This window comes from Coenobita brevimanus, chromosome 23, assembly GCF_032717465.1.
Source record: "Coenobita brevimanus isolate Jiangsu-jjx chromosome 23, ASM3271746v2, whole genome shotgun sequence".
NCBI classification, from domain to species: domain Eukaryota; kingdom Metazoa; phylum Arthropoda; class Malacostraca; order Decapoda; family Coenobitidae; genus Coenobita; species Coenobita brevimanus.
This window is the reverse complement of record NC_136976.1, coordinates 75292655-75316975: the sequence shown is the minus strand read 5'-3', so window position 1 is coordinate 75316975 and position 24321 is coordinate 75292655. Positions and strand designations below refer to the sequence as shown.

Genomic DNA, 24321 nt, shown 5'->3' with positions numbered 1-24321 from the left:
TGGCCTCCTCTGCCATCAAGCTGCCCTCGTCATACTGCCCTAAAATACAAACATGCTTTACAACCCCACCCTTGAACTACAATGCCAGTGCTACCTCAACCATCAACACTAGTTAAATCTTAGGCTGAGGGACATACTGAAGGCTGTATCAAACCAGCCATTTCAAGGAGTCTATCAGTTAATATTCTTGCCATACACATATGTACCTATCTCTCAGGAGGAGGATGGTGGACTGCAGAAGGGGAATTTTAGCATGAAGTCTCCTAGATTCATATCCAGATAAGCATGAACCCAAAAGTGATTTAAGGGCTCTAGTAAATAAGCTTCTCAGTGAAATATGTTAATACCCAAATATGCCTAGTAACCAATGCATTTATTCCTATACAGTATAATGCTACTTCCCTATTCAAGTTAAGCAAATGCAAACAGCAAACTAGCTAGGAACAATCTTCATTTTCCTTCATCCTGATCTTTTCCACCTAATGCTGGAGTGAGGAAGGGTGCAGAAAGGAAGGACAGGGAAAGAAATAATAGAGGAAGCACTTACATTTATACCTCAACATTTTTACCCGTCTAATGGAGCAGGAAAAAGGAACTTATTTCCTTCATTCATTCATTTATAAAAACTCCAAGATGCTTCCATATATCAGCCTTGATCACCTAATGGCAGTTCTCCATGCTGCTTGATCTCTAGCAGCTTCTCTGTCCAGCCCTTTATCCCTGAGGACACTGACTTCATCCCAGGTCTTTCAGTCTGCCTCTCAACTTTACCCTCCATGCTCACACCTCTCACCCTCCGCACCCAAATGTCATCCCCCATCCTCTCCACATGCCCAAACCATCTCACTCTACCCCTCCTAATAACAACGCCACTACACTCCAGTCCCATCCTTGCTCCCAAACTATCTCAGTCTACCCCCTTCTCATCACACCAATACACTCCAGCCCCATCCTTCCTCCCAAAACCATCTCAATTTACCCCTTAACTCTACCCTCCACACTCACGCCTCTCCCACGCTGCATCCAGTTGCCATCCTTCATTCTCTCCACATGCCCAATGCAATGGACAGTAAATTTCTATGACTGCACCTATGTAGACATAAACTTTACCAATGCCTTCACACACACTGGATAAAACTTAGGTCATAACGTATCAACTGTTCCCTAATCTTTCTTGCATAGTCTACTGTATAGTCTGTTAACTGCTCTAACACCTGTATCTAAATGACTTGTTAATTATGCTAAAGAAGGGCTATGGCAGAGGTCGGCAACCTGCGGCTCAGGAGCCGCATGCGGCTCTTAGGACACTTTTGTGGCTCCAGGAGCTTCATAAATAACTATTTATTCTTTCAGAACAAAGCCATCATATTATACATGCAAGGCAACATTAGATTTTTCATTCATCTTTGATAAGATCTATACTATAAGCAGATCAAACAATATCACCGTAATGTTTGGTTTAGATTTAGAATACTGCAGATTTCGGTTTATGAGAATTTTCTGTATTGCGGCTCCAAGAGTACTACATTTTTATGAAACTTTGAAAAGATCTATACTATATGTAGATCAAACAGTATCACCATAATGTTCTGTTTAGAATACAGCAGATTTCAGTTTGAAAATTTTTTGTATTGCGGCTCCAAGAGTACTACATTTTTTGAAACTTTAAACTAAATGGCTCTTGTAGCTTTAAGGGTTGCTGACCTCTGGGCTATGGGAAAGGTGTACAGGCAAGGTAATGTCAATCTGGCATTAAACTGTATCCCTCCACAAAAGGACAAAAATCTATACCAATTTATGGGCTAAAATCGGTGCTTCCATCTTACTTAGATTTCTTAACCAAGGAAAAAATAATCTTGCCACTTAGCTATACTGTAGACTGTCCTTCACCTCATGGAACTAGCCCATTCTCACAAATTTAGTACTTAATTGATTACAGTTTCATTAATTTTATAGTTATGGAGGTAGGAATGAGTCTCCTTGGTTACTATATGTTTTCACTGGACATTACCACTCCCACATCAATACAGTGTGCTTGATGGAAATTCAGTCATATATCTATCTAATCTATCTATTGCCAGACATCTTAATCCTGTAAGGTGTGGCCACAAATATCCTCCACACTGTCCTATCCTCTGCCATCCCTCCAACTCACACCCCCCCTCTCATCTCCATCCCTCCAACTCACACACCCCCTCTCATCTCCATCCCTCCAACTCACACCCCCCCTCTCATCTCCATCCCTCCAACTCACACCCTCCCTCCACCATATCTACCCACACTCCTCCCTCTTACACACATTCTCTCCCATATCTACTTGTATCTACTCTCCATCCCTCCAACTAACACCCCCTCCCATCTCTCCACGCCATCCCTCCATCTCATCCTTGGGTATAATGTAAGAATGAGTGTCCTTGCTCAATTCAACCCTCCATAGTTACCTGCCTACACTAACAGACAAACAGGAGTGACAGAAAAGAGACATAAGACAGACAGACATGAGAAGTGACACGAGAGAGACAAGAGAGAGACCAGAGGGACAAAGACAAGAGACAGGAAAAACAGACGGGAGAGACAGGAGACAGTACTATACCCATCACAACAGTTTTCAACCTTTCCAGGCAGTCGTGGCCCCTCTGCTACTCTGAGTTCTACAGGCAGTCTCCCTTCACTCCCCTTGAACCGCCATCACGCTGCCATCTCTCTGGAACCCTGCTTTCTTGTACTTCACTTACACCCACACAAACCCAAGGCCGCCACAGGAACACCACTGCAATGATTGTAGGAACATAATACAAATTATTCACATTTAGAGTAGACAGTTATACAGTATATAGCACAACTTCTACCTTCTACTTGGCCTATATTTTGCCTTACGCAGTCCATCTCACACAGTTCAGTGGCAGAACAAGGTAATGCTATAGAGTACCCTTTCCACAGCACTTCTCCATGACTACCAACATTCTACTCATCTACATTTACAATTCAGAATTCATGATGCTATGATATTTTAAACCAAAAAAGAAGGGCATAGGATCATATTCTAATAAAATTTTGTTACAGCCAGGTATTCAAAGTGAAAGTTGTTTTTATACCTATAGCCACTTCTGAATCAGTCACTCCTGCAAAAGAATACCAAGATGTGTTTGCATTTGACGAGCTGTAGTTATGAGTTAGGAATGAGTCTTCTTGGTTACTATTCCAATTTACAACTACTAAAATCTGACTGGTCACTCCCACACAAAATACAAAGATGTGGTTGCATCTGACGAGCTGTAGTTATGAGTTAGGAATGAGTCTCCTTGGTTACTATTCCAATTTACAACTACTAAAATCTGACTGGTCACTCCCACACAAAATACGAATGTGGTTGCATCTGACGAGCTGTGGTTTTGAGTCAGGGATGAGTCTCCTTGGTTACTATTCCAATTTACAACTAAAATTTGATGCTAGTCATGAACTAGTGCTATGAGTCTCCTTGGTTACTAGCTTGCTTTTACTCTACCTTGGCCTCAAATTGCCATCTCTCCATCCTGAATGCTGAATTGTAATCAGATAAACACTAGAACATGATGCTAGTCACAAAGAAGAGCTATGGGATGAATGTACAGCCATACCATTGCTTTTTTTCTGCCAATGCACTATGTGAAATAACATACAAAGGAATGAACACCTGGGCAAAGCTATTGCGACAGTCTCCTTGGTTATTAGTCAAAACTGCCCTCCCAATCTGACTACACCTGGCCATCAATTAACTGAAAAGGGGCTAGGGATCTTTACGAAGCCTTGGTCATGAGTCAAGAATGAGTCTCCTTGGTTACTAGCCAGAATTACCCCCCAAATCTGACAGCTTTGCCATTAACTGAAAATTATGAAGAGCCTCCTTGGTCATGAGTAAGGAATGAGTCTCCTTGGTTACTAGTCAAAAATACCATCAATCTGACTACTACTTGCCATCAGCTTATTGAAAAGGGGTGAGGGATCTTTACATAGTTCCTGTATGGAATACTAGCCTTAGTTAGGGAATGAGTCTCCCTGGTTACTAGTCAAAATTACCATTCCTATCTGCCTACACAGCCAAAAAGTAACTGAAATTAGGCTAAGGATCAATAAGTAGGGCCTTGGTTGTCTCTCCTTGGTTACTAGTCAAAATTACCCTCCCAATCTGACTACACTTGTCCATAAAGTAACAAATCAGGCTAGGGATCATTACACAGGGCCTTGGTCATGTCTCCTTGGTTACTAGTCAAAATAATCTTTCCAATCTAGCTACACCTGGCCAACCACTGACTGAAAAGGAGTTAGATCTCTGAATAGTTGCTGCATGGAATTTGAGCCTTGGTTTGGGAATGAGTCTCCTTGGTTACTAGTCAAAATATGCATCAAAAGCATCAATCTGACTACACCTGGCATTAACTGAAAAGGAGTTAGGAGTTGGGGATCTTTGGAAAGTTGTCGCATGAAATTTGAGTCTTAGGGAATGAGTCTCCTTGGTTACTAGTCAAAATTACCTTTCCAATCTGACAACACTTGGCCAAGAAGTAACTGAATAAAAGGGTCAGAAATACAGTATATAAAGAGCATTGGTCATGAGTCTCCTTGGTTAATAGTCAAAATTACTTTTCCAATCTCTACACTTGGCCATAAATTAACTGAAAAAAGGCATAAGGATCTTTACATTATTCTAGCATGGAATTTTAGCCTTAGTTAAAGAATGAGTCTCCTTGGTTACTAGCCCAAATTACCATCTCAATCTGACTACACAGCCATAAAGTAACTAAAAGGGAGTTAGGAATCTTTACATAGTCTTTGCATGGAATTTTATGAACCTTAGTTATGGAATGATTTAATCTGACTACACCTGGCCAAAAAGTAACTGAAATGGGGTTAGGGATCTTTATGAACAGCCTTGGTCATGAAGCTCCTTGGTCACTAGTCAAAATTACCCTTCCAATATGACTACACTTAGCCATAAGGTAACTGAAAAGGGGTCAGGGATCTTTACGAACAGCCTTGGTCATGAGTTTCCTTGGTTACTAGTCAAAATTACCTTTCCAATCTCTACACTTGGCCATAAAGTAACCAAAAAGGGGTTAGGGATCTTTACAAACAGCCTTGGTCATGAGTCTCCTTGGTTACTAGTCAAAAATCACCCTCCCAATCTGACTACACCTGGCCATTAACAGAAAAGGGGTTAGAGATTTTACAGAGAGCCCTGGTCATGAGTATGGAATAAGTCTCCTTGGTTACTAGTCAAAATTACCCTCCCAATCAGGCTACACTTGGCCATAAACTGTGAAGGCTGGGGCCTGTCACTAAAAACTCAAATTATTTTTATAAATTAGCTGGGAAAGTTATATACCTAACCCCTCCAGGTAGCATGCATAAAATAATAATAATAATGACAATAATAATAAAACTGAGAAGGTTCTGGCATATTCACCTAGTAAGTATCCAATTAAATGTCCCCCAAAGATGGTTGTGGTAGGGGGTAGTTGTGGTTGTGGTAGCAGTCTCTCTACAGCTACATGGCCAATTACTGAACCCTCCAGATCTTTTTCGCTCTCCTTCATTATCAGGCTGCCTTCTCCCCAACTCACTCCTGAAAAAGAATATTCCATATAAGCCATCACAAAAAAATCACAAAAAATATCAAAATATCCATACACAAACAAAACCACAATTCCACACACACAGATACCCCAAACTCCACATACAATATACATACAAAATCTACACACATACACACTCAAAAAACTACACATACACACCCCAAGCTCCACATACATATACCCCACCCCAGAGTTCACACCCAGCTCTGTCATGATACTTTCTTACCCTTTCAATCATGAGTATGCTTTAGAAACACTCAAGCCTGTTTACAATACACATTAAAATCAATATCATCACCACAGAAGCAATTAATGGAGAGAGAAAGGTAATTACTGGAAAAAGAAAGGGAAAATATCTTACCAAAATTGCAGCCCCTTCCCCTGTGACTGCTGCAACCTGACTGACTGATCAAAAGCCGGCACATTCCATCCACCCCCACATTCCTTCCCTTCCTCCCTCCCCCCCACTAGTTTCCTCCCCCCCTTCACCACTTCCTCCCTCCCTTCACAGCCCCTCTTTCCTCCACCTCTCTCTCCTTCCTTCCACCTCTTCCTCCTCCCTGAAAAGCACTCTTCCTCCTGTTCCTTTCCCTCCTTACATCCTCCCTTCCTTCCACCCCCAATAGTTCACCCCCCCCATCTTTCCTCCACCTCTCCTTTCTTTTTCATTTTTTCTTTCCTTCCTCTCTCCATCTCTTGTCATCAATCTTCCTTCCCTCTTCCTCCTCCTTGAAAAACACTTTTCCTCCATCCCCCCTTACCTCCTCTCTCCCCTCCATCCCTCCTTACCTCCTCTCTCCCCTCCATCCCTCCTTACCTCCTCTCTCCCCTCCATCCCCCCCCTTTCCTTCCCCTCCTTTCTCATTAGACACACACACACACACAAAGTAAAAAATAAAATACAATCCATTATGGACATGGGAATCACCTATACACAAGAACATAAGAGAGGATAACTGCAGTAGGCCAGTTGGCCCATGCTAGGCAGCTCCTAGAAGAGTAACTGAACTACTAGAATGAGATAAGGATAGCAAAGAAGGCTCTCCCCCGCCTTCCAAACCCTCCAGTCGAAGCCGGCAGTAAAAAGTCAGAAAGAACACCACGCCGTATAGAAAAACTGGCGTGGACATTTTACAGGAAAGTGTGAAAGGAAAGAAGGATATTTGTGAAGCACTAAAGAATTATACACTATATCAACCAACTCCAAGTCTCCATAAAGGCACCAGATACTAATAAATATACAGACATGATAATTACCGTAAAAATAAGCGAAGAAACACCATAAATAAATAATAATAAATGCAGTCATCGCTCACCTCCATCATCCCGAGCAGCTCCGTCTCATCTCCCACAATGCTCCTGTGACGTCACCCTCCACCCGTAAAATTATATACTTTTCAATGGAAAATTTTATGCACAGAAGCTCTTGAATATATTATCAGCTGTTCAAATAATAATTATTGTGCAAACTTTGTAATGAAGGAAATAGGAAGAGGTCTACAAAGCTTCCCAGGCCACGTACAGTAGATTCAGTTTCATCCGATGACGTAGCAATGTCCAAGTATGTTCCTTATCCTTGACTGAAACGCTGGGATAAACACTGCCTTGGGTGTTGGCTGGTTTGAGGATGGAGTATGGCTAGGGGTGTGACAGTGTGTAGGGGTGGCGATGGTCAGAAAGAAATGGTGATGGTGGGAGAGGGAGTGAGTGGAGGGGTGGTAGAGGCAGAAAGGGGGGGAGGGGGGGAGAAAGGCTGCTGCTGGTGGAGGGAGTGTGAGAGGAAGCGGTTGTGTTCTGGCAGAGATAGACAGAGGCCCTTTAGACGAACCAGTCGCCACCTGAAAACACCACCACAACAACAACGTACTGATGGCTTTTTCATCGATTTCCTGGACAAGGGCAGCTGAATTCGCCCTTATAGAGAAATTGAGGCAGTTCCGCGTGTGTACCAGTTTGTAAACAAAAGTTGCTTCTCCTTATTCTTTACCGAGTCAGCGACAGCGATCACTGTCCACAGTCGCGAGACGGGGCTCTGGCAAGTGTGAGAAGCATGTCCTTTGCCGAGGATACGAGGAACATGTGTGATAGCATCCAAGTTTTGTTCCACTTAAATCTTCCTCGGCCGTTCCTGGTACGAGGTACCGTGTGATAGGGCCTTAATGCGGAGATTGGGGTGTTGCCTCCACTGGTGTTATCCGGGACACTCAGAAGCACCAAGCTGTTCTCTTATAAAAGAGAAAAATTAACATGCAGTACGGTCTTGTTATAAGGATTCTGTTATTATTATTTTTTATTATTACTGGAACTCCGAGGCCCCACGATACACTTCGTTAATCTCTTCCTACCGACAGATTATGTTTATCCCCCAACTCCAGACAGATATCTAACTGAAGGAGATGATGATGGCTATTCATTACCCCTCCAATTGGAAAAGTATGAATATGCCAGGAAAGAGGAAAGAGAAGAGTACAGTAGAAGAGAAAAAAGGAGAGGGGAGGGGCATCCAGTAGAGGAAAGGAGGGGGAAAAACAGAAAAGTAGACAGAAGAGAAAACAGTATGGTACAAGAGAGAAGAAAAGAGAAAAGGAAAGCACAAAGCAGAAGCAAGGAGACGAGAAAAATGTCATGCTCGTGATCATAACTGACCTCATTTGTTGCACTGCGTCCTCACCAAATGGTGGAAGACCAGGATGGAAGGACCGTCAGAGCAGAATACCACTTTCTGTCCAGGCTCACTTACATACTGTGGCTGAGCTCCTTCACCGATATCTGGTGAAAACAACACAGTCTTTGTTATATGCTACCATATTTTTTTTTACCTCCCTAGATTAAAGCCAAAGCAAGACATGGAAAAGTTACCCCCTAAAATTTCATTGCTATCGCTACAGCTGATTTACTAGCACCTCCCAATGAACAGTATCAAATATATGGAAAAAAGATGTGATATTCTGAACTATCACTAGCATTAAATTAGAACTTCTGACCATTTTTCCCATCCACAGTTGGGTCTAGAAACAATTATGGTATGAAAGTAGGAGAATTTTCAACTGCATACCCAGTGAAAAGACCCACACAATAATCCAAGCCCACAGAATCCTGGCACCATCTCAAATGTCTATCATCAGTACCAATACAATCAACACCATCATCCTATATCCTGACGACAATGACCACTATGCCTAGAGAGTCAGGATGTTGATGATGTGTCACTGCAAAAATATGGGTAAACTGAGTAGTGTGCATGTGTACAGTTGGTCCTATTCATAGGGATGCATCATCATACGTTATATTCAACTTGTTTAAAACACATACTAGCAGTAGTTGCAATCCCAGGCTTATCTGAATGTGCACCTATTGGACTGTGACCTAAGTTGTCCACCTCCTTCACTCCACCATCCTCCTTTCAAGAGATGTGGAAGTTACATAGGGACATTTGTATAACCCAGCAGTGTAGATGCCTGGTTAAGGCAGTGTCACCATACGAAGGCAGTCTCCAGCACCAGCATACAATGAAATGGTTTAACAGCTCCATCCCAACACACAGCTTTTAACAATTGTGTTCAAGGTTGGTTAATTAACCTGTGAATACCCAAACATGTAAAAACAGTGCTGTACTTACACACCACCCACCCACACCCACACAAAACTTACTTGTCTGGCATGTGACAGGGTTGCTACCACCAACGGGGTGAAGGAGGGAGTAGAGGGTGTGCAGAGCAGCATCTGTGGTTTGGCCCAGTCTTATTGCGTTTCCTCCAACCTGTCTCTCCACAACTCTAGTAATGAAGACGTGCTATGACGGCCAAAAAGTTGCAGTATCATCTTATTTTCCACTAACAGCTACGTGACATAAGCAGCAAAAGGACATAAACCTTGACCACGTTATATGTCCATCAAGACGAATGATACTAGAGATCAGTGGTAGAGACCCTATAGGTTCTTCAGGCCTGATTAGGTTAGGCTGGGTTGGATCAGGTTAGGAAAGAAGGAATAATGAAGAATTAGCACCATGCCAAAATATGGCTATATGGCACTGTAGTAGAAAGAAAATATAAGCTGGAAGAAACACAGAAATCTAAAGAAGAGAAATAGGAAAGAAGAACAGTAAGGAGAGAGACTGGAGACAAAAAAAGTTCCCATTTAGTCGCCTCTTATGACAAGCAGGGATACTGGGGAAGTATTCTTTCCCCCCCTCCCCAGGGGAAGTTGGATCTGGTTAGGTTGTTGTTCTATGTTGGATAGGATTAGCTTTGTTCAGATTAGTTTGCTTTTAGTTTAAGTTGACTGTTCAATAGGATAATAGAGCACAGCACCAAGACTGTGTTGTTTTGGAAACAATCATGGTACACTGGATCTACGCACACCAGTGGAAAGCTTCTGAAAAATGTAATAGGTGTTACTTAGGTGACTTTTCAGAATTATCTACCATATTGCTAAACATGAAAAAAAGAAAGAAAGAAAAAAAAAAGGCTTGGATTTGTGGGGGACATATGCCTCCCTTATTTCTGACAGACCAACACTTATTTGTAATAAAAGAACAATGCTATTAACCAAAATATATGCAATAAATATCTTGTAGCACTTGCTGTTGCCCATATTAACATACTCCTATGTCTAAAAGAAGCTATTGTTGTTGTGCTATCCAAATCTGTTTGACCGAGCAAACCCATCAACTGCAGGCAAACTACCCACCCAAGCAGGGCTGTCCCATGCTGTAAAACTGTGTTCTGATATGGTTGACACCACCTCACCACAGCAAGGTGTGGGGATTACTGTGGATGTCTGGTTCCTGGGTGAATGCTGCACTTGTCTCTCCCCCCTTCCCCACTTAACAGGGGCGCTGTAGTTGGCTCCACATCACCCTGTTATTTAGCTATAAGGTTAATTTTGTGAGGAATCATACCTCATCTTTTCCAAAGTGATGGGTCTAGTTCTGCACATAACTTGCATGTATCACACTGTAACCTGGTGTTTCTTAACAGTGATCATTAATTGCTCATCCCTGACCCTTAGTGCATTGAAAGAGTTACTGTGATACAAGATTTTTATCAATATTAAGCATGAAAAGAGAAGGTGTATTGACAATCGCCTCGGACCACCATTGCCTTACACATCCATTAATACAGCGACAGTTTCACTTAATTATGCTAAGGATGATCTGTGCATTATACTACAGAACTAAAAGGTACTTCATATTGCCTTACTCAAGTCAAAACTTGTGAGAGACAAGTATGTCAAACAATGTGGGCCCTGGCATGGCAACCTACATATACTGTAAATATGTTTCCAGCATCACCTTTCACATGTGGTAAAAAAAAAATGGTGACAGACTATGCTAAAGATAATGTGTACCTGATAAATTACTTTCAGGCAAATGCTAAGTCAGCATTTCTAATCTGACATTTTCTCTTTAGTTTTTTGACACCCTCATCTCTATTATATTAATTTCCACAAGAAATGGTATGAGGGAAATTTATTGCTACAGATGAAAGGAACCCGTGGAAAAAACATAGAACTGTGGATGCTGTATTTGCCCCTTAAAAAAAAATAATAATAAAAAATAAAAAAAAAACTAAGATGGTGCTGCAGACAATAACATTACCTTTGCAATATAACTTTAACATGATGGCAGTGAAGGGCCCTTCGCCATCAAATGAGTGCCAGGCCTGGCTCAGTTAATCTAGTCATCAATCATCAAGAAGTCCTTGGAGATAAAGGCAGCAGCTCACCAAAACTCACATCACCAGGAAGAGAGATCCAGTCATGGACAGGATGGAGGGGTTGCTCCAGCTCTGAAAAGAATTCCAAATCCAGTGTCATATGCCCAATTCACCACAATAATCATAGAAAAAGCTGCCAATTTGCTGAGGGTGGACCTGCAGCAGTGGAAGGAAGCAGCCGGTGACTGGCCCGGAATTGCTCCTATTGGTTTAACACTAATGCAGGGTGGTTTGGGAGACTAAGACAAGACCATCTGCATATCCTAAAACCTGAAAGGGGAAGCAACAGGTACTGATGAACAGTGTCCAAAACTTTAATGTTGTGCTCTGGAAAGTGGTGAAGACAAAGGGATACAGTCCTGAGCAGATCATCTTTGATGAAACTGGCTAGTTCTAGAAAAAGATGCCTCCGAGAAACTTCATTGCCAAGGAAGAAATGCATATGCTGGGCTTCAAGGCAGCCAATGACTGGCTCATCCTGATTCTGAAGGCCAACACTGAGGATGATTTGATACTAAAACCACTGCTTGTGTATGACACACAAAACTCCCATGCACACCTCAGTTGCATTAAACAGTTCCTGAAAGTTATTTGGCATTATAATACGAAAGCCTGGATTATAACAATATTGCGTCACAAATACTTTGCTGGTTATCTCTCTTCTCAACTAACTGGTTATGTCCCAGACAGCAACCTTGACGGTTGGTTTCCATCACGTGTGATAACGTATCTGAACATCCAACCATGATGGATGAGTGGGTTGGGAATACAGTACTGGGATTTAGTTCCTCCTACCCAACACCATCTCACTCATCCATGGGTTAATCACCACATTTGAGGCATATTATCTCTGACATGTGATGGCAGATATTCTAAGGGATACTGATGGGAAGCACAAGTTAACCATCAGAGGTTTGGCACAATTAAATTGTCATGAATTATATGGACCACACTGTTACTGTGAGAATAAACGCACAAATGACTCTGAATGGTGTTTGGCACAAGTGGCTGGAGTGTGTGCACTCCTTCAAAGAGTTTTATTCCATACTAGATGTTCACCATGACACTGTTGATCTATTGAGGCAAGTTGGCTTTGCTGGGGTTAATCAGGACAGTGTGCAGGATTTTCTTCACAGTCACAATGAGGAGCTTAGCAGTGATGATCAGAGCAACCTGGAACAAGAGAGGGAACTACACTTAGACACAGAATGAGACAGGAGACCAAGTCCCTCAAAGCTCTTATGGAAAACTTTTCCTAAAATAACAGAACAGAAGATGGAAAAAAATGAATAAAAAAAATAATCCATACACCAGATTACTGACATCTTCCATTCATAAAAATTCTGTAACAGTTGGACTTGAACAGCTGAAGGTTGAAGTCTGGGGGGAAACAACTCCGGGGAAGTGAGTTCCAGAGAGATGCAGTACGCGGAATAAAAGAATTTATGATAGGCAGAAGTTCTAAAATAAGGATGTGTGACATTCAAGTCATGAGCGCTACCAGATGTCCATGTAGCATGAGGGAAGGCACAGAGAGGCGGCACAATGGACACAACTTCATCTGAGCATTTGCCATAAAAGTATCTGTAAAATAATGCAAGCGAGGCAACATTCCTTCTTACTTGTTGGGGACGTAGTTTATTCGTAATTGCTGGATTATCAATTATTCCAACAGTTTTGTTCTGAATTTTGTCTAGTTGTTTTAGTGCAACCTCTCCATATCCATTCCACAAGGGTGAGCAATATTTGAGCTGAGAGTACACATGACTTAACTGCTTGTCAGTGAAGAAGTTACGGATTATGTACAATAATCCAAATTTCTTTGAGGCAGTTTTAGCAAGTGATCTGACATGAGAGGTCCGGCTGAGGCCATTGTTAAGTGAAACACCAATAATTTCAATACTTTTAGAGATGGGAATATTAGTAGCATTGAGGGTAATATAAAAATCTGGCAATATCTGTCTGTGAGTAAATTGTATACTGTATACTGTAATTGGTTTTACTAGCATGAGACAAGGTTATTTTGCCCCCATTCAGTGATCTTAGATGAGTCTCGATTTATGGAGATGGCTGCACTGAGATATCAGTTAGAGATATTAAACTTTGTGAATGGGTATTGTGTGGTAATCATAGGGGCATTAGTCTTCTTAGTATAATAGGAAAAGTGTATGGTAGGATACTTATTGACAGAGTTAGAGAAAGAACAGAGGATTTAGTTGGAGAAGAAAAGGGAGGCTTTAGGAAGGGAAGAGGTTGTGTAGATCAGATATTCATTCTTACATCTTTATTGGAAAAGTTTCTAGAGAAGGGAAAGAAGTTGTATGCGGCTTTCATGGATTTGGAGAAAGCATATGACAGGGTGGATAGACAAGGATTGTGGAAAGTATTAAGAATATATGGAGTAGATGGGATGTTGTTGAATGCTGTGAAGAGTATGTATGATGGTGCTAAGGCTGCAGTGCGTGTGGATGGTGAACTAAGTGAATTTTTCTCCTTGAAGGTTGGATTGAAACAGGAATGTGTCATGTCTCCATGGTTGTACAATCTGTACATGGATGGAGTAATAAAAGAGGTACAAGGTAGGGTAGTGGATGTTGGAGTGGCCCTGGTGAGAGAGGATAGTGTTTGGAAACTCCCTGTACTGTTGTTTGCAGATGATACTATGTTGCTGAGTGAAGACGAAGGGGAGCTGCAAGGCTTGGTGGATGAGTTTGGGAGAGTGTGTAAGAAATGGAATCTAAAGGTGAATGTAAGGAAGAGTAAAGTGATGGACTTTGAGAGAGGTGAAGTCAGTGAATGTACAGCGAGATTGGATGGTGAGGAATTGGAAAATGTAAGTACGTTTAAGTACTTGGGTAGTGTGATGGGTAAGGATGGAGGTTTGGAGGGTGAAGTTTTTGAAAGGGTACAGCAGGGAAGAAAGGTTGCTGGTTCTTTGAAAGCAGTAATAAGCAACAGGGAAGTGAGCATGGAAGTGAAAAAGTTACTACATGACGGTATTGTGATACCAACTCTAACGTATGGACGTGAAGCTTGGACGATGTTGGAAGGACACTAGTCAAGAGTGAGAGCAGTGGAAATGAGTTATTTAACAGGAGCCTGTGGAGTCACATGGAGAGACAGGCTGACAAATGAGGATATAAAGAAGCGTTGTGGTGTGGATGTGGATGTGATAGGAAGCGTTATGAGGAACACACTGAGGTGGTTTGGCCATGTGGAGAGGATGGAGGGTGAAAGACTGACGAAGAGAGTGTATGTGAGTGAGGTGGAGGGGGGAAGAGGGAGGGAGAGGCCGAGGATGAGATGGAGGGATGGGGTGGAGAGGTATATGAGAGAGGGGGGTGTGAGTTGGGAGCAGGGAAGTGAAATGGCGGGGGACAGGGCGACGTGGAGGCGATTTGTTTGTGGCCACCCCAAACGGGATTGAGGCGTCTGGCAATAGATAGATAGACAGAATGGGTATTTGAGTGTGAATGAACTGTGAAGTGTTAAGTCACCTGCATATGAATGGATGGGACTGTGGGTGATAGATAAGAGATCATTAATATGAACAAGGAATAGAGTTGACGCCATCTCCGTTCCTTGTCGCACGCCGGCGTTAACAGAGTGGAAATTGGAATATATATATATATCATCTATTTTTACTCTTATTTTTCTGTCGCTGAGATATGAGGAAAGCTGAGGAACAAAAGATGTTAATCCATACCATGGGCATTTGGATAGTGGGGAACTTTAGAAATATCAAGGGCTATGAGTTTCTCCATGTTGGTCAATTGACTGACGGCTCGTATGAGTCAGGAGACTGAGTATCTCAATGGTGGATCTTTTGTGATGAAAAGCATACTGTTTATCACTAATTAAGTTGTTGGATTCAAGGTGTTTAACTATGTGCTTATTAATTACATTTTCAAATACTTTACCAAGAGAAGACGTGATAGCTATTTGTCTGTAATCAGGGGGGTCAGAGGAACTTCCTTTCTGATCTAATAATGAGCACTGATAATGATGGATGAAGCTGCTTGTCTCTTGCCAGAGAATGACCCAACTCCTAAAAGGAGTGTCATGGTGAAGCATTAAATGTTTGTAGTTACTGAGATTTCTACATCAAGGAAAACAGTCAGCAAATAACTGACTATCAGAAGCTTTTTTAAGTTGAATTTGGAGGCTAGGCCTACTCCTTATGACAGACAGACAACCTTGTCCTATCCATCCACCTCTTCCTCTGCCACAGTCGTCAGCTGTGGACACTGAAAAACTCATGTCATGTGATACCCACAGAAACCTTCATGCCATATCCTTGAATCTGCTAGTCCATGCTTTCATGTGTGTGGTGTGTCAGGGAGAGCAGGTGAAGATTGTCAGGGGTCAAAGGACTGAACTTGCTTGTGAGTCTCTTGAGTGTGTGGAAGAGTCTTGTTATTTGGAAGACATGTTATCTGCTGGAGGTGGGGCTGGAGCTAGCTCTGTGGTTAGAGTGAGGAGTGATTGGAAGATGTTCAGGGTGCTGTTGCCTCTCCTGACATTGAGAGGGCTCTCCCTTCGTGCTAAGGGATTTCTGTATGCAGCATTAGTCAGAAGTGTAATGCTGTATGGTTGTATGACTTGGCCAGTAAAAGAAGAGGATATTCGCAGGTTCAAATGTACACAAATGACAATGATTAGGTGGATGTACAGTGCGTCCCTGAGTGTAAGGTCTGAGGAAGCTAGGTTAATGATAGAAGAGTTGAGGGGTAGGATGGGACTAGAGTGTATTGGTGTTGTGATGAGAAGAGGTAGACTGAGATGGTCTGAGCATATTGAAAGCATGGGGAATGAAGTGAGAAGTGTTAATGTTAGGGGCAGTGTTGCAAGAGGTAGACCGAACAGACACAAGGTCATTGAGTGTGACCTCAGGGATAAGGGACTGAAAAGGGAAGCTGCCAAAGATCGTGCAGCACGGAGAGCCGCCATTAGATGACCAAGGCCGATGCATGCAAGCATGTTGAAGCCTTCAAAAATGAACGAACAAACGAAGAGTCCCCTCAAGCTGAACCAGAATTGTGAAATTTCTCTCCTGGTCTAAGTGACAATGGTGACAGAAGAGCAAATGTGTGAGCAACCACCCCAACCTCAGGGAGGACAATGACAACATGGCCTGTTATCTGGTCTTGATGAATGTTGACAATACATGTATTAAGATTTCACCATGTTTTATGCCTGATAATTTACATAAAATGGATTCTGGTGGCAGAATGTGGTGATGCAGGTACCTATGAACCATACTGATGCTGCTTTTGGACTAGTCATGGGTGAAAGTACCCCTAGCAGCAATGTATGTTCACTGAACTAGTCATGGGTGAAAGTACCCTCCAGCAGCAATCTATGTTCACTGAACCCATGTTATAACAGCTTTGTTTAATGAAAAATCACCTAACATTGCAGTTTTGGGCAAAAGACCTCACTATCATCAATGAACTGTATGCCATCTATCTATTGCCAGATGCATCAATCCCGTTCGGGGTGGCCACAAACAAATCGCCTCCACGTCGCCCTGTCCCCCGCCATTTCACTGCCCCGCTCCCAACTCACACCTCCCTCTCTCATATACCTCTCCACCCCATCCCTCCATCTCATCCTCAGCCTCCCCCTCCCTCTTCCCCCCTCCACCCCATTCACATACACTCTCTTCATCAGTCTTTCACCCTCCATCCTCTCCACATGGCATTTAACATTATATTACATGATGGTCTGACTGGCTTTGATGGCATAAGTGCCAGTAACACTTTTATTTGCACCACAGTATGGCTTGACAGTTATGCTTAGATTATACTTATGCCATATCAGGGTTATTCCTATCAAGTGTAGGAAATGAACTGGTGGTTGTATGAAAGCTAATTTGATGAAAGAAGAGATGAAAAGAAGAAATGGATGAAAGGATGAAGAAGACAGATATACTTAGAAATGGTAGAATGAAAAGATGGGGAAATGTGATGTTTTGGTGGAGGAAGGATCACTACTGTTTTTTTCTGACTCAGGGCAAAGACTAGACATTCTGCACACTGCTAAAGCCCATTAGTCCTCCTATGTATCACACCTTCACAAATACCATTCAGGACAAGCTAAACATAGCTTGAATGTGTATAACAAAGTGTTTATCCATGTCAAGCATGTGCAAGACAGCCACTACAGTACATACAGTTCATTTCACAGTGTGTGAACAAAGTTTCTTTCTTTTTCTTTTTTCTATCTTTCAAAGGACACAGCACTGAGCATATATACAACAGACAGGTAGACTGTCATGTGACTGCAATTAGATTTTTGTCCCAGACAAGTGCATCCCAGAACTCACCTAGTCCATGGATAATTCATGACTTAAAGTCAGATTTCAGTTTGTAACTCTCAAGGATTTGGACCCAAATGCATTTCCCATGTGCTTCATTCTTCCTCATCAGGAAAAATGAATAGATGCCAACCTACTGGTCTTTGGAAGATTTCCCTTAGATAAACAAAACATAGTAATTTGTTATTAGCAAAAAAATCTTCTAGTATTTGTTACAATAGTTATCTGCCATTAGTTAAATCAAAATGATTCAGCTGTTGTTGTTGTAACCCCAGGCTCATCTGGATGTGAAACCGGTGGACTGCAGGATGAAGTCGCCCTTTTTCAGATGTCCACCATTCTGCTTTCAGGGGACAGGGAGTCCAGGGGTATTCTACAACTGGGTGGTGCAGTTGTTTGGCTACATCTGTATCACCATGTAAACACTTCCCTCAGATATGCACGACCACAAGCTAAAGGAGCATCATGAGTATGAGTAGCAGTCTGATGTTTACTAGGATGGTACCATACAATATTTTTACAACTTTGCAGTCTGTTCTTGCCTTAGATAGACACAAGTACAGTATAACACTGACTGACAACAATAAAACACACGTCTAAGTGTAAGTACAGACAGTGAATACATCTATTATAACATACAGACATCAGTTCATTCTGTTTCTAAACACTCAGAAGCTTCAACGGGACAGGACAGTCTACTACTTGCTATGAGTTCTACAAGAGACATGGGAAGAAATATGTTTGAAGGAAAATGTGATAATCAGGCTAAATGTGAAAGTGAACAGTTAGATCAATATTACATGTAGCACCATCAAAATAATGATAAAATTACAGCCAACTCCAACACTACAGTATGTATGCTTTTGAACTTAGGACAAACTCTGTTATGGAGCTGGATTAGAAGCTAGCCTGATAATGCCCAGTCAAAGAACAATACACTTGCTGGGCCTCAGCATGGCTTAAAATTAAGTATCCTCATTGATCACTCCAGTTCAAAGGCAGAGTACAGCATTCCATTATGATGACAGTCTTCATCAATTTGCTGATGATCATTAGTCACATGCAGTCTCTTCAAACTTACATGATAAATGATGTATTGGTAACTCATTTCTATATTACCATGATGTTATATCCTCTCATATTCAAATTAATACCATCACTGCCCGGAATGGGAGAATGCACATTCATTCCTGCCTTTTCTGAGTGCGAAAATTTATACACGAATGTAACTAGATGAAATGTGGTGTCTCATTACAAGTAATACCATGGTGATATAGCTTTTGATGAAGACCTGACAGTTCATCCACTCCAAAAAAATTTAATTAATTCAAAAAAGAAAAACAACACGAAGTTCTGCTTATACTTTAGTGAGATTTTGGTATATACTGCATGTTAATAAGGATAAGATAAATTTGAAGCACAGCAGTTTTCATGTACTGGTCTTCTACATGCTCAAACACTTGAACAAACAGGCAGTGGCTGGTATCTGTGCTTTAGAGTGTTCTTCATTTACGCAGGCTACTCCGTGACACTAACATGAAACCATTATTTCTAATACATAGCTAAAGTTCAGTATCTCAGTCTGTCCATGGTTTGTGCTAAGGAACATGCAGAGTAGCATGTTAACTTTCTTACACGACACTTGAAAGGAGGATAATCACGTATTTCTATTTCTGAACACTGAGTACCTTTTCACCACTGTTCATAGTACAAATAGTATCAGTATTAAACAGTTAACTATTCAACTTTACGAAAATAAAGATAACAGCATTTTTTCTTAATTTAAATGTATGTTGTCAAAGAAAATGAGATTGTCTGAATGATATGGCTTTGCTCAACAGCCTCAGTTAAACAATGCATTTATCTCACATTCTTAGTTTTACCATTATTTTTTTCTTCTTCACACTGCAGTATCATTGCTTAAAGATGTTCATGATTGTAAGTCTGAAAATTGCAATCAGTCACCTTTCCTCTTCCATTTTCTAGTGTTTGCACCTTTGCATCATATATTAGCTGGTAGGTACACCAACAGTATTTCATGATCTAGCTATGGTAATTAATGAGGTATGTATGATGAGTAAAACTATATCAAAGTGAATTACAAAGGAGGACATGGTGAAAAGTAGTTTTCTACAAGTTATCACTAATAACAATATGTATGGGAACAAGAATAAACAAACCTAAAACTACTGAGAAAAATATTCACCTACTACGATACTTCTTTACCTGTACATCTAATAGTTTTGCTGCAAATTTCCTTTCGTATGATTGTTTGTAAACTTCATCTATTTTGCACTGAACACAATGGAACTGCAGGACAAACTAAATCCTCACTTAGCATTTACAGCACTTGAAACTAATGTATAGATGAACATAGTACTGTAATAAACTTCTGTTATTACACTAGCCAGTCTGTCTTACTAGCAAGCTCTCCATATGCAAGATTACTTATAGGTATGTAAAAAGTTTCATCACTGCTGTGAACTAAGATACAGTTCACTTGGAATCATATTTTCATGAAAAATTTAGGTAACTTGAGCAGTGCTGAGATTCTGTTTTCATACAGTCTGGGTCAATCCAGATGTAAATTGTTACCAGACAGCTGTGACTCCCTGTGACTCATGAAGGTTGGTGATCTATGTCTTGTTAAACACTGCTACAGGTGCGGCAGCAGAGCTTGTTGTAGTACCTGAGGCGGCAAAGGCGGGCACGGAACACCAGGTGGCAGTTTTTTATGCGGTCAATGCAGGCTGTGAAAAAAAAAAGCATACATTAGAAACATATGAAAATAATTTTCATATACATTATCAAAAAAAATCCATGACTCCTGTGTCTGCATAGGAAAATTATAAATATCTGTATAGACAAACTAAGATTATAAGCAACTGCAGTATCATTCATTCATTCATTGCCAAACGCCATGTATCCCAAAAACGGGGTGGCCAAGGCTTAGAGTTAATTGTTTTACAGGGAGGGGCACTAATCCTCCACCAACCCCACTTAATACGTAGGGAGAACTGCAGTATCATATGAAAATAATTTTCACATACATTATAAAAAAAATGTCCATGACTGCTTTGTCTACATACAAAAATCATAAATATAGACAAACTAAGCAACTGCAGTATCAGTACTCAAGTATGTGAACACAGTACTGTACTGATATACTATAATACAGTATACTTTGTGTACTGATTTCAACCAACTAGTAACTAATTTGAACTGAGCTGCTTGAACTTACAAATTTTTTCAGTGTTAGGCGCCTCTGTCTTAGAGATCTCAGTTGAATTATTCAAAACCTGCCTATCACGGTCTTTCTGACGATCCTTCTTTCTCTTTCTTTTCTTTTTCTTCTTCTCCTCCTCCTCTCTGTCATGGGTTTCCTCTTCGTCATGACCATTTTCATTGCTTGCAACTGACTCATCTCCCTGAGCATCCTTGTCTGGAATAACATTAAGTCCACTCCCTGTTGTCTCTTCCACCACCAGCTCATTCTCTAGCTCCAATCCTTCCTCCCTTCCTTCTTCTTCAGTGCTAACCTCAATCTGGGATGAAAATAAAGAATAACAGAAAATGAATGTAAAGAGTTAACAGTAAGTACACTCAACCCTCGGCTATCACGGGTTCCTCTATAGCGTATCTCTCTATCACGCCTATATAAAAAACTACCCAAATACCTTTATCATGCACTAAATGCCTGCTATCGCGCACTGCAAATGTTCGAAAATTTCAAAAAGCCCAGGCTCCAGTGCTCCGCCCAGCCAACAAAAGCTTCACTCCGTGATTGGTCGTGTGACGTCAGCGCCAGCCGAGCGCTGATTGGCCGCCTGACCGAGTCTCCTGCCCGCCAAAACATTCAAATGCGCGCCCTCAGACAGTGAACAGTAATAGCGAGAACAATAACCCTTTTTAGATGTGACCATGGCCAACGTACCCCCTCCCTGTCCCCCTACCATCACCCAACATAATGCTGCGGCACCTGGCAGGGAAATAAAGAAGAGGAAGAACCTAAGTTATGCAGATAAACTGGAAATGTGAAACTTATAGAGGATGTTGAGACCAAACGAAGTGTGGGGAAGAAATATAACATCAATGAATCAACTGTGAGGTGTATTTATAAGAATCGTGATCACATCATAAAACATGCTCATTTTTAGACTATTATATATTAATATGTGGTACAAAAAGGGTATCTTAGGGGTAAATATTGAGGTCATGGCACCAATCAGAATTATTACCATAAGTTCTTCAATTCGGCTATCACGGTTTCAGCTATAGCGCAGCCATAGCAGGACCAATTGGGAGTGACAGCCGAGGGTTGAGTGTACTGAAAACGATAACTATAACATGTAAAATGCAGGATGACTGAACTAAAGAGAACAAGCTATGATGAAGTTTTGATTAATGCCCTGTGACTGGCAAGGAAAACACCCAAAATATTGTGAGGTTTGTTGCCAATTCAGAAGGAAGCCCAGGGACAGAAGAAGAATCAGTTAGCCTATCTATCTATTTATTGCCAGATGCCTCAGTCCCATAAGTGGTGGCCACAAACAAATCACCCCCAAGTCGCCATGTCCAACGCCATTTCACTGCCCTGCTCCCAGCTCACACACCCCTCTCTCTTATACTGCTCCACTCCATCCCTCCATCTCTTCCTCAGCCTCCCCCTCCTTCTCCCCCCTCCACCTCACTCACATATACTCTCCTCATTAGTCTCTCACTCTCCATCCTCTCCACATGGCCAAACCAATTCAATGTATTTCTTTCTATTACATCCACACCACAATATTCCTTCACTTCCTCATTTGTCAGTCTCACCACATAACTCCACATACTCATCTCAAATAACTCATTTCCACTCCTCTCACTCTTAACCTGTGTCCTTTCAACAAACAAGCTTCACTTCCATACATTAGGCATGGTATCACAATACTGTCATGCAGCGACTTTTTTACTTCCATGCTCACTTCCCTGTTCCTTATTCATCATCATCATCCGACCCTCCTTTCCCACCTTAGGGCAGGGTGAGGAGTAGCAATGTCCCAACAGCCCAAATTTGCCCAGTCCAATGGGCCATGCTTCCGTTCACTTTCAAAGAACCAGCAACCTTTCTTCCCTGTTGTACCCTTTCAAGCACTTCATCCTCTAAACTTCCATCCTAACTCATCACACAACCCAAGTGCTTAAACAGACTCACATTTTCCATTTCCTCCTCATCCAGTCTCACTGTACATTCAGTGGCTTCATTCCTCTTGAAGACCATAACTTTACTCTTCCCTACATTCACCTTTTCTTTAGATTCCATTTCTTACACACTCCCTAACTCATTCACCTAACCTTGCAGCTCCCCTTCGTTTTCACTTAACAATACAGTATCATGCAAACAACAGTGCAGGAAGTGAATTTCAGGAGTGGGAACAAATGTTGGAGCTTATCAAAACATACAATGGCTTCCTTTTTTTGGGTAAGGGCCAATCACAAACACACACAGGTACAACCATAGCAGGCAAGAAAAGCATCCAAAAAACACCAGCCCAGACTATGATATACAATCAGCGCTGACAAAGAGCCTACACATGATGGCACCGTACACCCTGGATGGAGAAGCTGTGACATAGAAACAAGAGCCAAACCTCATCATATTTCCTTGAACCTTGCTACAGATGGAGCGGCTGAGATATCCCATATGGGAGCCAAACCTCATCATATTTCCACTTTGCCATGGAAACAAATTTGTTGTTATCATGGCCCTAGGTTCATCTACCTGTAAGCCTGGTGGACTTCAAACTGAAGCTGCCCTTCTTCTGCAGTCCACCAACCTCCTTTTGGGGGATAGGAATGGAAATGAGGGATAACTGTATAGCCCACCAACTCCATCCCTGATTTCGCTGATGCTACCACCAGTGTAAAGAGAATATGCTTATTGGAGTGAGTGGTTCTGAAGTAATCTACAATGAGTTAAATGGACTACAGTACAATTCCTGTACTGGGCTGGGATGGATGTGAAAGGCAGGACTGTGCCTGAGGTGGTCTGAATCAACATGAATAAACCAGTACTGGTATACCTGAGCTGGAATGGATGTGGGCTTTGATAAAACAGGCTTACATTACAACTAACAGGTCAGACTGGAGAAATTCAGATGTCTTTTTTTCTGTAGCGAACTATGGTTAACCAGTACTTTGACTGATGACGATGATGATGATGCATTACAACTAACAGTTAAGACTGGAGAAATTTGGGTGTCTTTTTTCTGCAATGAACCATGGCTGACTAGTACTTTGATTGATGACACTGACGACGATGACGATGATATTGATGATGATGATGTTTGTAATGGTAATGATTATATCAAACACACCTCATCTGTGCTGATGCCTGTGTCTTGGCTCTCTGTAACCTGTAAACTGTCATCTCTGGTTCCTTGTAGACCTGCATCTTCTGTATCATCTGTGGCTGAAAGCAAACATGAAAATACATCTAGAGATATTACAGAAATCTGATATACCATCATGTTCAAAATGCATGCACTGCCCTTTACCACTGCATTTCATGAAAAATATTCTGCATGTGTGCAGTACATAGCTGGAGGGTAACCATTATGCTTCAGGGGAAAGCAGCACCTGATACATAAAGCAAAATCAACAAGACCAGTTTAACTTGGGTGTCATG

General features: G+C 41.5%; 1 long non-coding RNA gene across 1 annotated transcript; it reads right to left on the bottom strand.

The window, feature by feature from the left end:
• Positions 1–20256: 20256 nt before the first annotated feature.
• LOC145392916 (uncharacterized) lies at positions 20257–24092 on the bottom strand. The gene is made up of 3 exons (XR_013896079.1): positions 24011–24092; positions 20893–21196; positions 20257–20401 (listed from the first exon to the last, which is right to left on the bottom strand). It is a non-coding gene; the product is annotated as an uncharacterized LOC145392916 (long non-coding RNA).
• Between the last annotated feature and the right edge of the window lie 229 nt (positions 24093–24321).